Genomic DNA, 17,399 nt, shown 5'->3' with positions numbered 1-17,399 from the left:
TCTCATTCATATTTCGTTCATTATGGTTGTGTTATACTGCGTCTATCGGAAGATTCAAGGCAATACAACAGCACCAAACCATCTAGTAAACATTCCCCCTCCCTGATTTTTCTGATTTTTATTTGAGTTTTCTGAATTTATCGCCCCTTTAACTCACGTCCTATAACCTCGATTTACATATTTCAATATCGAGTTACAGACGTGCCATGACAGGGGAACCTGTGTGTTTCAACACTTCTTTGTTTTTGTTTTTTGTTTTTTTTTTCTTTTTTTGGAATTCATTTATGGGCTTCTTCTGTTTTGCAAATACACTTCATGCTCTGAGGTTTGATGTTCAGTATTCATTCTTTTTTTTTGTCTATTGCAATTCTGCATGATTCTCTATAATGGTAACTCAGATGTAGTGCCTCATTTCGTGCTTTTCTTTCTTACTTTCTGAGTTCTCGCTTGCTGCTTTATGATGTTCACTTCAATCGCCTCATCCTGTTCATTTCCATCTTATTGGCATTAGTATCACAGGTCATTTTATTTCCATTTGGGTATCTTCAGTCATGATCGTGCATCTATATGATTTAGCTTGTTGCGTTCAGACGTTATATCATATTTCTACACCCGTTCATACCCATTTTCTTTTAATATTACCCCTGCATCATGTCATTCACTTTAATTTAGCCCCTTTGTGTTCTGTTGTGTCGTGTCTTTGTTTTTTTTTATCTGATATACATCGTTAAGATCAATTGGTATCTCCTTCCATTAATGTTATGCCTTGATTCTCTGATTTTATTTGGTAGTAGTGGGGTTTTACCTATGCATACATTTGTTCATATATTTCAATGCCTTTTATATTTCATCTTATTGCATATTGTCAACCTGTCTGCATTTTTTTTTTTTGCTTTGTATCCCCCATCAAAAAAAAAAACGCAGGTAAACCCAAGAACACACAAGTGATTCCAAAAAGAAAGAGAAAACATAATGAATGCCTTGTCAAACGTTGTTCTGTTCCTGCAAGTGAGAATTCCACATCATCACCCACTTGCTCCTTTCAGTTTTTTTTTTCTTTTTTTTTTTAGGAGGCAATTGATCTTCATGATGATTTGAAAGGGAACCCATCAGACTGGTCTAAGGATTTGGGGTCGCAAGTTAGTATTAATAAGCAAAAAAAAGGAATCTCAATCTTATTCAGCATTTGGCTAGTAGGTCAAAAAAAAAAAACTCCTACAAACAACTGGATAATTCACCAGCTAACTTTCTGGAATGTGGATCATGAGATCCACGTCAAAACAGTAGTAGTGGTTCAATGTTGTCTACTGCTGACCTTCATGAAAAAAGTGATATTTTATCTTCAGTTGATTACATTTCAGGATGTGGACGAATTGTGGATCAAGTTTTGGTTGATCCTACAAAAGCTTACATCAGTTCTGCCTTGTCATTTGATTCCTTCATAAATTCATCTTGTAGAATACTCCTGCTCCCTGAATGAGGGTATTCTCCAGAGTGTCCTGCAATTATGGTGTGTGACTCCTCCAAAATTGGAGATTTGTGTAGTGAATAAGCAAGCTTCGTTTGTATCTCTGGTATGTCCAGGAGTCCCCACAAAGGTGGGTTTTCCATTTTAACCGAAATGCACGATAAGTCCATGCAAGAGTTGCACTTCGCTACAATTATTGGACAGTGAAAGACCATAGACAGGGTGCAATACCAGCCAAATCCAGTTTAAGCAGTGATTGTGGAACATCACCTGTTGGGAATCTCATGGTTGAGCTGTCTATGAAGAGGGTCTGAAGACAAGAAGGATGGGGTGCTTCAAGAACAAGAAGATCCAATAAGTGGGTTGTTGGGTCTCTTACTGGTGCCAAGAAAATCAGATGTTATATAGGTATGTCCAATCTCCAAACTCTGCACTTTCTCCCAATCTTTTCTTTAAAATGGTAACTCGCTTCATAAGATATGGCATGCTCTCGATTTCTATCATGTGTATTGCTATATCATGTGTTTCATCCTTTTTTTTTTAATCTTTCGGTTGTTATATTGCTTTTGATGCATACAAAATACAACTCAGTTATCATCATCTCTCGGTCAAAATTTCCTTTTTTTTAGATGAAATCATAACAGGATTGTGTGAATACTTTCCTGTTTTTGGCCTTCTATTTTACCACCTTCAGAACCCAGCACCTTTATTGTCATCATTTTTTTCTAACATTTACATTTATCTTCACTACATCAGCACCTCTGTTCTCAATACTTCAAATTCCTTCATGCCCCCACCAACACCTCCCCCTGCAAATAGTATCGTTCATGTATTTACCGCCCTGCTGTAGCACCCTTGCATTCGTCCCCAACACCATTTCCACAACCAAACACCTCAGCAATTCCACCTTGTACATCCCCTGTACCAGCCTGCTGGTTATACTCACCTATCACCTTATTAGCACATTATTCAACATACCCTGTATACATGCTCAATCTCACTGGCCACACCTTTGCATTCATAACCCTCAGTATATCACCTCTTCAACCCACTCTCATGGCTGCCATCCCAACATCAAATTTTCACATACATATTTATATGCACCCTTTGAACATATACATTGTATCATAAAGGCATCTTCATAAGTAGGCATATACATGAATTCTTTACTATCTACATTTTTTTCAATATAATGCTTCACAATTTTCCTTCTCTATGCATCTTTCACCTTATGCTAATTTGAGTTTGCGGGAAATACATTACTTTCCATCTAAGATTAGGATTTTTGTAATTTCAAATATTGTAATAGCTAGATGATCAATGAGAATATTTACTTTCCAGCATAGATTAGAATGTATGAGCATAGATATTCTAGAAATGCTTGTTTTCATACCATTTTCCTCTTTTATTGCAAAATTTCACTATGGTGAACCACGAATGACACGTGCACCATTTCGTAAAAGATAATCAATCCTAAGTTGATGATTTACATCAATGACCATAGTCAGGATGTAAATAAAACTTAGGATTTTTATCTTTTATAAAATAACACTAGACCCACACTGGATCATTTTCAAAATTTCATCATATTTTCTTTAAATATTTTTCTCTTTTATCAGGATTTAATTTAAAATTAATTCAATAAATATATCAATGGCCATAGTCAGGGTATATTGAGAATTAATTTCATTTTAAACTCTATAAAAGCACCAAAATATATTTTATTTCTTACCTGAATTTAAATATAGATCATTATATAATACATTCAATGACCATAGTCAAGGATGTATTATATTTTCAATCTTATTTCAATTCATGTAAAGAATGAAATATAATTTTCAAAATCCAATTTCAAAAATCTTTAAATTCATTCATCATTTAGGATAGAATTGTATCACATTTTCAAAATTCCTTTTCATAAATCCAAGTGATTTCCTTCAGATATCTTCTTCACTTCTCAAATCAAATTTTCGACTCTTGTAAATTCAAGTATCATTTTCAGATTCTAACTTTAAATCCGAAGTCCAATTTGACTTTGAAATTCATTTGTATATTCACGATTCAATTTCTAAACTTCAAATCAAATTTCAAGTTCAACTTCATCATTGGATTTCAGACTTTAGATCCAATTCCATTTAGAATCCATAATCTAATTCCATTTTGGATCTCAGGCTTCAGATCCAATTTCATCTTAGGATCTAGAATCCAATTCTACCTTTGGATCCTAAACTTCAGATCCAATTCCATCTTAGGATCCAGAACCCAAGTCTACTTTGCATCTCAGATTTCAGATCCAAAATCCATCTTAGAATCCAGAATCCAACTCTACCATTGGATCTCAGACCTTAAACCCAAAATCCATTCTAGGATCCAGAATCCAAATTTCACCTTGGATATCAGACTTCAGATCCAAAATCTCCTTTAGGATCCAGAATCCAATTTCACCTTGGATCTCAGATTTCAGATCCAAAATTTCCTTTAGGATCCAGAATCCAATTTCACCTTGGATCTCAGACTTCAGATCCGATTCCACTTTAGGATCTAGAATCTCATTCCACTTTGGATCTCAGACTTCAGATCCAAATCCATTTTAGGATCCAGAACCCAATTTTACATCAGATCTTAGATCCCAGATCTTAAATCCATTTTAACATCCAATTCCATTTCATTTTTAGATTTTGAATCTAAATCCACCTACAGATCATATCTAAATTTCCTAAATTCATTTCTATACCATTTGGATTTCTCAGATCCATTCTAAGATTCAAATTCAATATCACTTCAAAACTTCATCTTCTTCACCTAAATCCATGATTAAATTCAAAGTCCATTTCTAACTTTGAAACTTCATTTCAAAGCTTTAAATCATTCTTTATCAAAGTCAAGATCTATTCTTCCAAACTCTGATTTATTTCAAAGACTTAGAACTTCTCTGATCTATCTCAAGTTTTAAGTTAGATTCAATCATTTCTTCACTCTTTTACCAAGTTCTTCTCAGAATACTTGGAAATTTTCAAAACATCTTTCAAAAAGAGCATACAACCTTGCATTGCACAAGTATGATTCTTTGTGCATTTAGAGTTAGAATAAATTCTTAGAGAATATTTAGGCAAAGCAAAAGGCATGAATTCGACCCTTGGTTCAATGACCCCTGGTAAAGGCGCCAGGAACGGTCGAACCTCGTACCGACGAGCGGATCCCGTCTCCCAATTTTCCCGCAAATATTTCAAAACGGAGGCGAGTTATTTCTCAAATAGTTTCAAAATTAAGGTCAAGTGAGACCTCGCAAAAGAGTTCATCTTCTCTCTTCTTTTTCTTTTCTCTTCTCTCTTCTTTTCTCTCTTTTATTTTTCTCCCTTCAAAAAGGAGGAAAATAGAGGTTAGAAAGAAAAAGAGAAGGAAGAGAGAGAACATTACGAGAGGAAAATTTTTGCGATGATCACAGATTTGGCGACCGTGATGGGACTCGTCTTCGTCCGGTCGAATTTAATGCCTTTTTCCTTTGCTTTGATATTTTATAAGTTTTTTTTTATTCTGTATATGTCAGCTTCATTTCCATGCAAACCTTAGGGGCCTAAATTTTGTCCTAAGCTGACATCAGTGCATATAGAATTTAAGTATGGTTTGATAGAACCATATTGAGGAGATTATTCCATGCTCACATTAGACTTAGGTCTGAAATACAACTCTCCTCAATTCTAGGGATTGAATGAAAACAATGAATGCAAGTGCATGCTTCTTTTCATTTTAATTATATCTCTTTAGGACTTGCATTAGAGCCATCTGATTTCTTGCATATTGAGCATATTTTGAAAACCTCCCTACCTAATATTGTCCTGGTCTTCACGTTGCTGGGTTGTCTCACTGAACCATAGTTCGGGAGAGAGCCTCACAACTGGGCCACTTATTTGGGTTCGCGCCCCCCTACCACGTACCTAAGGGCCATAGTCCGAGGTATATCGGTAGGTGATCAAGGATGTTGGGAAGCCATTACCTTAGAACCGGAGAAATAATTCTTACGCCACGTACTTCGAGCTTCGGCTTGGGTATATCGGCATACCTTGATTGGAATCAGATGATCTGAACCTTAGAGTTAGGATTAAGGTCCTACGGGCCATTTCAAAATATTTGCATTTAGAGTCAGCTTCTAGGGAATGCCATTCTGTGCATCATTGCTTGTATAAATTGATTCTTTTGTAGATATTATCTTATAAAATCTTATTATAAAACCCTGGATATCTGTTTCAAAAATTTCTTCTATTTTCGAAAATCCAGGAATGTATATTTCTCATTCTTTATTCTTTTTGTAAATTTTTAAAACCCTGGATATTCTTTTAAGTCTTCATCTATCTTTTAAAAGGTTCAGGTGTATTTTTCTCTTTTCTTTTCTGATTTATTCAATTTTCTTTGATCCCGTTTGCAATTTTTTCAAAAATAGTCAGGTCCTGTCATCCATTTTCAAAAATATGTCTTTTAAATTTTATCTTCTCATCCAAGATCCCTTTTTATCGAGAAATCTCTTTTCAAATCTTTTGAAATTTTCTTTTCCTTTCAAAATTCCTTTGATCTAAACCCTTCATTTATTCTTCAGGGAAAATACCAACATTCCAAACATGGTTCAAACGAGAGCAAGGAGAAGGACAGCTCAGCAGCACAATGACAACGAAGTAGAAGAGATGAACTCTTCCAGGTTATCTCGAAAACATGATTCAGATGAGGACGATGTCGACCCAGCGATGTATAAAATCTTTCAAAAGATGATGGTAAAAATGATGTCCGAGCAAGATGGGGCAAATTCAAAGAAAACATCCTCTAAAACCAAGGTCAAGAGGAAGCCGGTAAAGAAACATGTCAGGATCAACAAGAAGAGGGTCCAGCAGAACAGCACCTTAGAGGGTTCGGAATCAGGAGGAGAGGATTCCGAAGAAGAGCAGTTTGTATTCATCCCAAAACATCTACGACAAGTCAAGAAGGTGGCAGAGGAACCTGAATCAGTCAACAAGCCTAAAGATGGAGTCCCGGCGGAAGACTCAGTTCAAATATTGACGAAGATGGTCAAAGACCTACAGATCCGAGATAAGGGAAAGAGGGTATATACCAGACATGACTTCTACCTTGGTTTAGATGGGGACAGCAGCTTGGAAGATCTCCCCCGAAAATTTATTAAGTTCGATGGGTCCGGCAACCCAAAGGCCCATCTCGCGATGTTCTTTGCCGAATGTGCCAGATTCAGTAAAGACAATCGGGCCCTCTTCTTGTGCTTTCCTTGCAGCTTAGAAGGCGTAGCCGCAAAATGGTACGTAGAGCATATCAACCCCGCCGAGCTGCAAAATTTTGATAAAGTTATTAATCTGTTTGTGGAAAGATTCATGTTCAACACTGAGGCACTTCCGATCCTCAATCACTTGTATAACCTGAAACAAGGAGATAAGGAAAAAGCTGTAGACTTCATTCAGAGGTAGAGAGATACCTGCAACAAGATGAGAACCCCCATTTCAGAGGAGCATGCACTCCAAGTTATCCTAAACAATTTTTCTCAACCTCTTATAAGCCTCATTTCCACTTACCCCTCTAAATCATTTATAGAGCTTATTGAACGAGCTGAGTGGCTCGAGATGGGGATGGACAATGGAAATTATGAAGGCATCACTCTCGTCAAGGGCGGCCAAGACCTAAAAAAGAAAGTGAATTGTACATTCTCGGCTAATTCTGGGGGCAGTGGCAGCAAAGATAACAAGATCAAGCAGATGGGTCAGCAAAAGGAACCCTTCAAGCAGAATGACAAGCCAGTTCTCGCCAAGCAGAAGGAAAAGATAAAACGTGAAGGTTGGGGTTATGACCACCAATTCACTGCTCTGGAACAGTCCCTTGAGCAAATTCTAGAGTATATGTTGAGCAAAGATATGATTAAACTCCCGAGAGTTGCTGATCCTCCGGTCTCTCTGGGAAAATGGAAGGACAAGTTCTGCAAGTTCCACCGAGCAGTGGGGCACGACACCGAGCACTGCTTCATCCTAACCAAGCCTTTCCCAGATCACTCAAAGAACTGATGATATCAAAGTTTTTCTTGCTTTCTTCCTTTTGATTTTTCCCATCGTCTTGTAGGGGCAAGTCAGCCCTAGTCTTTTGCGATCTTTTTGGTCACATGCTTGTAAATAGTCAAGTTCTTGTTTTCAGTAGTTACTTATAAATGAAATATCAATTTCCTTCATACCTTTGTGTTCAAATTCTTACTTCTTTCGCCATATTGGGGCATCTTTTGCTAAAAATTACATTTACACTTCAAAATATTCTTTTGCCGTTAAAATCTTGTTCTTTTCCACAATGCAGGACAAAATCCTAACATCATTCATGAGAGAAATGATATTACCTATGAGGGTTTTTCCAAAAAACCTGAAATTTTGAAAGTCTTCATTATGATGACCAAAAAATTCAAATATTCTTTGGTCCAACATTTGTCAAAATCAACCCTTGTGTTGATCATATTGACGAAAATAGGTTTTCGAACCGTTGCATTGAAAAATCAACCCTCGAGTTGATCATGTTTTCAAAAAATAAGTTTTCAAACCATTACATTAAAAGGTCAACCCTTGTGTTGGTCTTATCTTCCAAGATTGATTCTGAAACATTTATATCCAAAGATCAACCCTTGTGTTGGTCATATCTTCCAAAATGGGTTTCAAATCATTTATGTTCAAAAGACCAACCCTTGTGTTGGTCTTATCTTCCAAGATTGGTTTCGAAACATTGCATTCAGAGATCAACCCTCGTGTTGATCATATTTTCTAAAAATTGATTTTGAATCATTACATTTAAAGATCAACCCTCGTGTTGGTCATATTTTCTAAAAATTGGTTTTTAAATCACTGCTTCAAAAATTAACCCTCATGATGATCTCTCGTGAATGATCCCCCTTCAAAGATCAGCTCTCGCAGTTAATCCTCTTTTCAAAAATGATTTCCTCATATTCTTCTCCCACTTCTTAAAAGATCCCACATGCAGGCAGGATCAAACAAAATTCTTTTTCTTCTCAATCAACTCTTTCTTTTTATTATTTGTTTGGCAATTTTATCAGTCTTACCAATTTTTTATTAATTTTGTCAATTTTATTGATCCTTCATTGATTTTGTTAATTTTTCTTGTCAAATTCTTATTCTCAAAAATTACCCTTTCAGGTTAAGGGATAAACCTGATGCCTCTTTCCCATGAGGTATTCTTTTTTTTTCCTTCTTCTCATTCCCATTCAGGATAAGGGATAATCCTGAGACCCCTCATAGGAGCATCAATGCTACTTGTGAGAATTCTTGTTCAAAATAAATTCCTTTAAATTCTTCTCCATTTTTATAAATTTTATTCAAGTTCCCTCTCAGGTTAAGGGATAAACCTGAACCTCATTCTACGAGGTCCTTCTTCCTTCAGGGTAAGGGATAGTCTTGAAGTCTTTTATCATCTTTTCAAGCATTATCAATTATCCTTCAATTCTCACCAATTTGTGCCATATTTTTACCAATTCTTTATTAATTCTTTATTAATTCTTATTTTTTATCAACTTTTATCAATTTTATTGATTCTTTGTCATTCTTTATCAATCCTTTCAATCCTTTACCAACCTTTTTGTTAATTTTGTTAAATTTGTCAATTTTTATTCATTCCCCTTTCAGGTTAAGGGATAAACCTGAATCATCTTGTCTTTTAATCTTCCTCAATTCTTATTTTTTTCTTTTATCTTTTCTCTTTTAAAGATTCGGGTTCCGACTCGGGTCTTCCTTTTATCTTTTCGTTCGAAGTTTCGAGTTCCGACTCGGGCTTCCCTTTGGTTCTGATTGAACCAATTGTTTTCTTTTATCTTTTATCTTTTATCTTTTTAAAGATTCGGGTTCCGACTCGAGTCTTCCTTTTATCTTTTCGTTCGAAGTTTCGAGTTCCGACTCGGGCTTCCCTTTGGTTCTGATTGAACCAATTGTTTTCTTTTATCTTTTATCTTTTTAAAGATTCGGGTTCCGACTCGGGTCTTCCTTTTATCTTTTCTTTTGAGGTTTCGAGTTCCGACTCGGGCTTCCCTTTGGTTCTGATTGGACCAATCGTTTTCTTTTATCTTTTATCCTTTCCTTTTAAAGATTCAGGTTCCGACTCGAGTCTTCCCTTTCATCTTTTCTTTTGAAGTTTCGAGTTCCGACTCGAACTTCCTTTTGAATCCAATCCTCGCATTGGAAATCCATCATTTCTTTAGAAAACCGAATTTCAACTCTGGTTTTTCTTCTATTATTTTTCATTTGAAGTTCCAAGTTCCGACTCGGACTTCATTTTGAATCCAATCCTCGCATTGGAAATCCATCATTTCTTTAGAAAACCGAATTTCAACTCGGGTTTTTCTTCTATTATTTTTCATTTGAAGTTGTAAGTTCCGACTCGGACTTCCTTTTGAATCCAATCCTTGCATTGGAAATCCATCATTTCTTTAGAAAACCGAATTTCAACTCGGGTTTTTCTTCTATTATTTTTCATTTGAAGTTCCGAGTTCTGACTCGGACTTCCTTTTGAATCCAATCCTCGCATTGGAAATCAATCATTTCTTTTAGAAAATCGAGTTTCAGCTCGGGTTTTTCATCTATTAATTTCGTTTAAAGTTCCGAGTCCCGACTCGGACTTCCTTTTGAATCCAATCCTCGCATTGGAAAACAATTGTTTCTTTAGAAATTTAAGTTTTCAAAACTCAATTTTCTCTTTTATCTTGAAAATCTGGGTTCCGACTCGGGTTTTCCCTTTTATATATTCCATCTTCTTGAATATCCAAATTGAGTTTTATTCTCTTTAAAATCCCTTCATTCCTGCTCAGGATAAGGGATAATCCTGAAACCATTCATAGAAGCAGCGCAGCCTTCTATAATGATCCTTCCAAAATCTAGTCTAGCACTGGTCCACCACAAAATCCTTCGTAAAACTCAATTCTCACATTGGTCCTTCCAAATCCAGTCTAACACTGGTCCTTCATAAAAAAATTTCTCTTTCGGCAAATTCAATTCTCGCATTGGTCCTTCCAAATCCAGATTTACATTGGTGCTTCATCAAAATCATTCGTCAAATCCAATTCTCACATTGGTCCTTCATCAAAATCATTCATCAAATCCAATTCTCACATTGGTCATTCCAAATCCAGTGTAGCACTAGTCCTTCATCAAAAATCCTTCCAAAATTCCAATTTTCACAAATTGGTCCTTCAAAATTCCAATGTTTACATTGGTCCTTCCAAAATTCCAATTTTCACAAATTGGTCCATCAAAATTCCAGTTTCACGCTGGTTCTTCAAATTCCAATCGGTCCTTCATCAAATTCCAATGTTTTCATTGGTCCTCCCAAATTCCAATTCTATGAATTGGTCCTTCAAAATCCCAAATTGGTTCTTCAAAATCCCAATGTTTACATTGGTCCTTCAAAATTCCAAATTTTCACAAATTGGTCCTTCAAAATTCCAGTTTCACGCTGGTCCTTCAAATTCCAATTGGTCCTTCATCAAATTCCAATGTTTTTATTGGTCCTTCCAAATTCCAATTCTATGAATTGGTCCTTCAAAATCTCAATCAGTCTTTCAAAATTCCAATGTTTACATTTGTCCTTCCAAATTCCAATTCTATGAATTGGTCCTTCAAAATCCCAATTGGTCCCTCAAAATTCCAATGTTTACATTGGTCCTTCAAAATTCCAGTTTTCACAAATTGGTCCTTCAAAATCCCAATGTTTACATTGGTCCTTCCAAAATTCCAAATTTTCACAAATTGGTCCTTCAAAATTCCAGTTTTACGCTGGTCCTTAAAATTCCAATTGGTCCTTCATCAAATTCCAATGTTTTCATTGGTCCTTCCAAATTCCAATTCTATGAATCGATCCTTCAAAATCCCAATGTTTACATTGGTTCTTCAAAATTCCAATTTTCACAAATTGGTCCTTCAAAATTCCAGTTTTACACTGGTCCTTCAAAATCTCAATCAGTCCTTCAAAAATTCCAATGTGTATATTGGTCCTTCAAAATTTCAGTTTAGCACTGGTCCTTACCAAAGTCTTTTTACCAAAATCCTTTACCAAAGTCTTTTACCAAAATCTTCCTTTACCAAAATCTTCCTTTATCAAAATCCTTCTCAAATTCTAGTTTAGCACTGGTCCTTTACCAAAGTCTTTTTTCCAAAAATTCCTTTACCAAATTCTTTTACAAGATTCTTTACCAAAATTCTTTACTTAACCTCATTCTTTAAGTTGGTCTCGTAAAACCCAATTCTACTGATCAAGATTGCCAAAAATAAAAGATGTTCAGCTCGGGGTCCTATCAAAATCTATATTGAGTGATTATTTCACAAAGGATTCTCGAAAACTTTGCCAATTTGCTAAAATATGTCTTGATTCCAATATTTTACTGCACAAAAAGAATCACCTTAGATTACCTCTAGTATTCTTTTCAAAAGGGTGAAGCTTTTTTGCGAAAAGGAGTGAAAATTCAAATCTTCTCTCTGTTGGTCAACCAAGAGGATGCAAGAAAGATCCTTGGTATGATTAGCAAAAGAAATATTCAATGATGTTGAAAAGCTAGAAGCGAATCGATATTGATCATAGCTATAACGCATGTTTTAAGACGACTTTCTGGCAATCAGGCAGTGGAAATATCCTGAGCGTTAAAAAGAATCCACTCAATCCATATATCCTCATTCATTCATTTAAGCTCCAATCAAATATCCACAAAAGGGGTCTCTCAATTGTCGTCAAGATGAAGGCGAATTAAGCGAGTAGACCCCCGGGGCCAAAGAAGATTTGAAACATCTCCAAGATGACGGAGTTTGTGACAGATCCTTCCAGGGAAAGTTCAGATTATCGTCGAGATGAAGGCGAGTGTGATGAACCTACCGACAAACCCTAAAAGATATTTGATTGCTGCTATCATCAAGAGATTTTTAACCAATGAGCCAATATAATCCATGAGAAAAAGAAGGATCGAAGCATCTCCAAGATGACGGAGTTTGTAATGTACCCTTCCCCGAAGAAAAAACGAAAAGCCAGGACATCTCCAAAATGAAGGATGATGTAATAAACTTCCCCTAAAACCCAAGAAAGCTTAATGTCCCAAAAAGAGTGCCAAAAGAAGATCATTATGGGAAAAGCCTCAGGATATCAAACTGCCAAAATTGACAGGAATCATCTTTTCTTATGCGAAATCCTTTAATCAATGTCTTTTCACTGCTTGCTTTTATGAAATTAAGAGTATTTCTTCTCTATTCATGTCAAGAAAATGGATAACTTCCTTGAAGAAAATCAACGACTTTAAAATTTGAATCTAACTCTAGAATCCAAGGAGTTAACCTCATTTTGGAGGAAATACTCTAGGTAAAAGAGGGAACATCTTTCGCACATACGTGCACGCTTTCAAGCGTTTGAATTAATTACAGTTTCATCTTATTGGCAAAATTTTCTGGTTATCCAAAAATGAGATAAAAGCTCAATATCTATTTTGATGCGACCTAGCAATGTTTATATTCTTCAAGAGAGAATTGCCTCATTCTGGTGAGGTATTTCTCCCGGTCCCATCATGATCTTCCCCATCAAGGAATCCATGCTTTGTATATCCATTCAAATACAGATTATACCTGAACCTCATCCCATGAGGTATTTTTCAAAAAAAATGTCCCATCCAGGTTAAGGGCTAAGCCTGTGTCTTTTCAAAAATCCTTATCTTTGTCTCAACCTTGAAACTTCTTTAAAAATCTCTCCTTTTATTTTTATTTTATTTTTTTTTCAGGATCTTTACCCCAAAATCCCATCACGATTTCTTCATTTTCTTCTGTCCAGATTATTTTCATTCTCGAGGATTTCATTCTCTTCCCAAAACCCTTTCAGAGTAAAGTACAAAACCTGAAAATAAATCTTTCAAAGCCAATTCTTTCACACCCAGTTCAGACCTTCTGACTGGGGCATTTTTAAAGAAAATTTGGCGTGTCTTCTTTGCCGCTAAGCTCGGCTTACAACTGGCTTAGCAGCAAAGAGGGGCATCTGTGAACACCCCAAATTTTCCCCAAAATCCAAATATTCCTTCTTTGCCCCTGACCTCCGTCTTCTGAGTAATCGGGTCAAATTTTAACCAAAAAATTCCATTCATTCCTTGAATTCGTTAGAATTCGGACTCAAAGTCTTATCTATGACCCAGTTTTGATCCGAATCGGATCCAAACTCCTTTTTAAGAAAAAATTCAAAAAAAATAAAAAAAAAACTGAATTCGCAGAAAACTCTTCTTTTTGTAAACATTTCTAAAAAAGTTCAAAAAATCTCTCATTTTCCCTAGTTCTAGAGTTTTATATAAAAAATTTAGAAAATTTCAAGAAAAGAGCAAAAATAAAAAAATAAAAACAAAAATCGGTTTTTTTGAAAAGCTTCTTTTTGAAAAATAAGCCTTTTTGACGAAAACCAGTTTTTGCAAAAAAAACTTTTTAAGAGAACCGGCCTTTGAAATTCTCGATAAAAAGAACCTCCTTAAACGAAAAATTCATTTCTTAGGGTTACAGAGGCGCCTCCCTGCATTCTCTCCTCCTTCTCCCTCTCTCGCCCAAATGCTCGATGCCATCACCCTCCATCTCCGAACCCATCTTCCATCCTCCACCTTCGATCGCCAACCTCTCCTTCCTTATCCCGCTCATCTTCAACAAACTCACCTTCTCGATCCTTCTCTCTCCCCTATTTAACAAACCGAAAAGAAAACCATCATCATCCTCCCTCACCCCTCCACTGCCTATTTCTTCCTTTCCTTTTCCTTCTACTGTGGTAGAAGCAGAAAGACCTCCTGCAGCATCGATCCGGGATTTCCCTTCAATCACCCACCAACTTCATCCATTCTCAACATCATCGATCTCACGCTCTTTCCCCCTTTCTTCTCCTTCTTGGCATCACTGAAGGAAGACCGGCCCTGCAGCAAAGCCAACCCCATCTATGGTAAGAACTACCATCTTCATTCTTTAATTCTTTATAAAATTCTCCCTTATTTCGCAGCATTCCTTTGTTCCAGTTTCGTTATTTTTGCATCTTTCTTTCCTTTTAAGGCAGAATGGTGGGATCGACCTGCATATAGCAGGATCGACCCACATGTCGCTATAGTAATGGAATCTCTGATTCCAACAATCATTTTTGTTTCTTTTAAAATTTCTTTAATACAAGTAATTTGAATAGTAATTAGTTTAGTGTGATTCTGCATTCACATCCAGCTTCCTTTCCTTATTTTCTTTTCACTTTGATTTTTTGTTTATGTTGATTCCTTGTTTTGATAACATTCAATGGCATCTCATTCATATTTCGTTCATTATGGTTGTGTTATACTGCGTCTATCGGAAGATTCAAGGCAATACAACAACACCAAACCATCTAGTAAACATTCCCTCTCCTTGATTTTTGTGATTTTCATTTGAGTTTTCTGAATTTATCGCCCCTTTAACGCACATCCTATAACCTCGATTTACATATATCAATATCGAGTTACAGACGTGCCATGACAGGGGAACCTATGTGTTTCAACACTTCTTTGTTTTTGTTTTTTTTTCTTTTTTCTTTTTTTGGAATTCATTTATGGGCTTCTTCTATTTTGCAAATACACTTCATGCTCTGAGGTTTGATGTTCAGTATTCATTCTTTTTTTCTTTTTTTCATTTTTGTCAATTGCAATTCTGTATGATTCTCTATAATGGTAAGTCAGATGTAGTGCCTCATTTCGTGCTTTTCTTTCTTACTTTCTGAGTTCTCGCTTGCTGCTTTATGATGTTCACTTCAATCGCCTCATCATGTTCATTTCCATCTTATTGGCATTAGTATCACAGGTCATTTTATTTCCATTTGGGTATCTTCAGTCATGATCGTGCATCTATATGATTTAGCTTGTTGCGTTCAGACGTTATATCATATATCTACACCCGTTCATACCCATTTTCTTTTAATATTACCCCTGCATCATGTCATTCACTTTAATTTAGCCCCTTTGTGTTCTCTTGTGTCGTGTCTTTGTTTTTTTCTTATCTGATATACATCGTTAAGATCAATTGGTATCTCCTTCCATTAATGTTATGCCTTGATTCTCTGATTTTATTTGGTAGTAGTGGGGGTTTTACCTATGCATACATTTGTTCATATATTTCAATGCCATTTATATTTTATCTTATTGCATATTGTCAACCTGTCTGCATTTTTTTTTTTGCTTTGTATCCCCCATGAAAAAAAAAAAACACAGGTAAACCCAAGAACACACAAGTGATTCCAAAAAGAAAGAGAAAAAATAATGAATGCCTTGTCAAACGTTGTTCTGTTCCTGCAAGTGAGAATTCCACATCATCACCCACTTGCTCCTTTCAGTTTTTTTTCTTTTTTTTTTTAGGAGGCAATTGATCTTCATGATGATTTGAAAGGGAACCCATCAGACTGGTCTAAGGATTTGGGGTCGCAAGTTAGTATTAATAAGCAAAAAAAAGGAATCTCAATCTTATTCAGCATTTGGCTAGCAGGTCAAAAAAAAAAAAACTCCTACAAACAACTGGATGCTTCACCAGCTAACTTGCTGGAATGTGGATCATGAGATCCACGTCAAAACAGTAGTAGTGGTTCAATGTTGTCTACTGCTGACCTTCATGGAAAAAGTGATATTTTATCTTCAGTTGATTACATTTCAGGATGTGGACGAATTGTGGATCAAGTTTTGGTTGATCCTACAAAAGCTTACATCAGTTCTGCCTTGTCATTTGATTCCTTCATAAATTCATCTTGTAGAATACTCCTGCTCCCTGAATGAGGGTATTCTCCAGAGTGTCCTGCAATTATGGTGTGTGACTCCTCCAAAATTGGAGATTTGTGTAGTGAATAAGCAAGCTTCGTTTGTATCTCTGGTATGTCCAGGAGTCCCCACAAAGGTGGGTTTTCCATTTTAACAGAAATGCACGATAAGTCCATGCAAGAGTTGCACTTCGCTACAATTATTGGACAGTGAAAGACCATAGACAGGGTGCAATACCAGCCAGATCTAGTTTAAGCAGTGATTGTGGAACATCACCTGCTGGGAATCTCATGGTTGAGCTATCTATGAAGAGGGTCTGAAGGCAAGAAGGATGGGGTGCTTCAAGAACAAGAAGATCCAATAAGTGGGTTGTTGGGTCTCTTACTGGTGCCAAGAAAATCAGATGTTATATAGGTATGTCCAATCTCCAAACTCTGCACTTTATCCCAATCTTTTCTTTAAAATGGTAACTCGCTTCATAAGATATGGCATGCTCTCGATTTCTATCATGTGTATTGCTATATCATGTGTTTCATCCCTTTTTTTTTCTCTTTCGGTTGTTATATTGCTCTTGATGCATACAAAATACAACTCAGTTATCATCATCTCTCGGTCAAAATTTCCTTTTTTTTAGATGAAATCATAACAGGATTGTGTGAATACTTTCCTGTTTTTGGCCTTCTATTTTACCACCTTCACAACCCAGCACCTTTGTTGTCATCATTTTTTTCTAACATTTACATTTATCTTCACTGCATCAACACCTCTTTTCTCAATACTTCAAATTCCTACATGCCCCCACCAACACCTTCCCCTACAAACAGTATCGTTCATGTATTTACCGCCCTGCTGTAGCACCCTTGCATTCGTCCCCAACACCATTTCCACAACCAAACACCTCAGCAATTCCACCTTGTACATCCCTTGTACCAGCCTGCTGGTTATACTCACCTGTCACCTTATTAGCACATTATTCAACATACCCTGTATATATGCTCAATCTCATTGGCCACACCTTTGCATTCATAACCCTCAGTATATCACCTCTTCAACCCACTCTCATGACTGCCATCCCAACATCAAATTTTCACATACATATTTATAGGCACCCTTTGAACATATACATTGTATCATAAAGGCATCTTCATA

Source organism: Nuphar pumila, chromosome 9 (assembly GCF_984573655.1).
Source record: "Nuphar pumila chromosome 9, dmNupPumi1.hap1.1, whole genome shotgun sequence".
NCBI classification, from domain to species: Eukaryota; Viridiplantae; Streptophyta; class Magnoliopsida; order Nymphaeales; family Nymphaeaceae; genus Nuphar; species Nuphar pumila.
The sequence above is the reverse complement of the archived record's forward strand: the minus strand, read 5'-3'. Positions refer to the sequence as shown.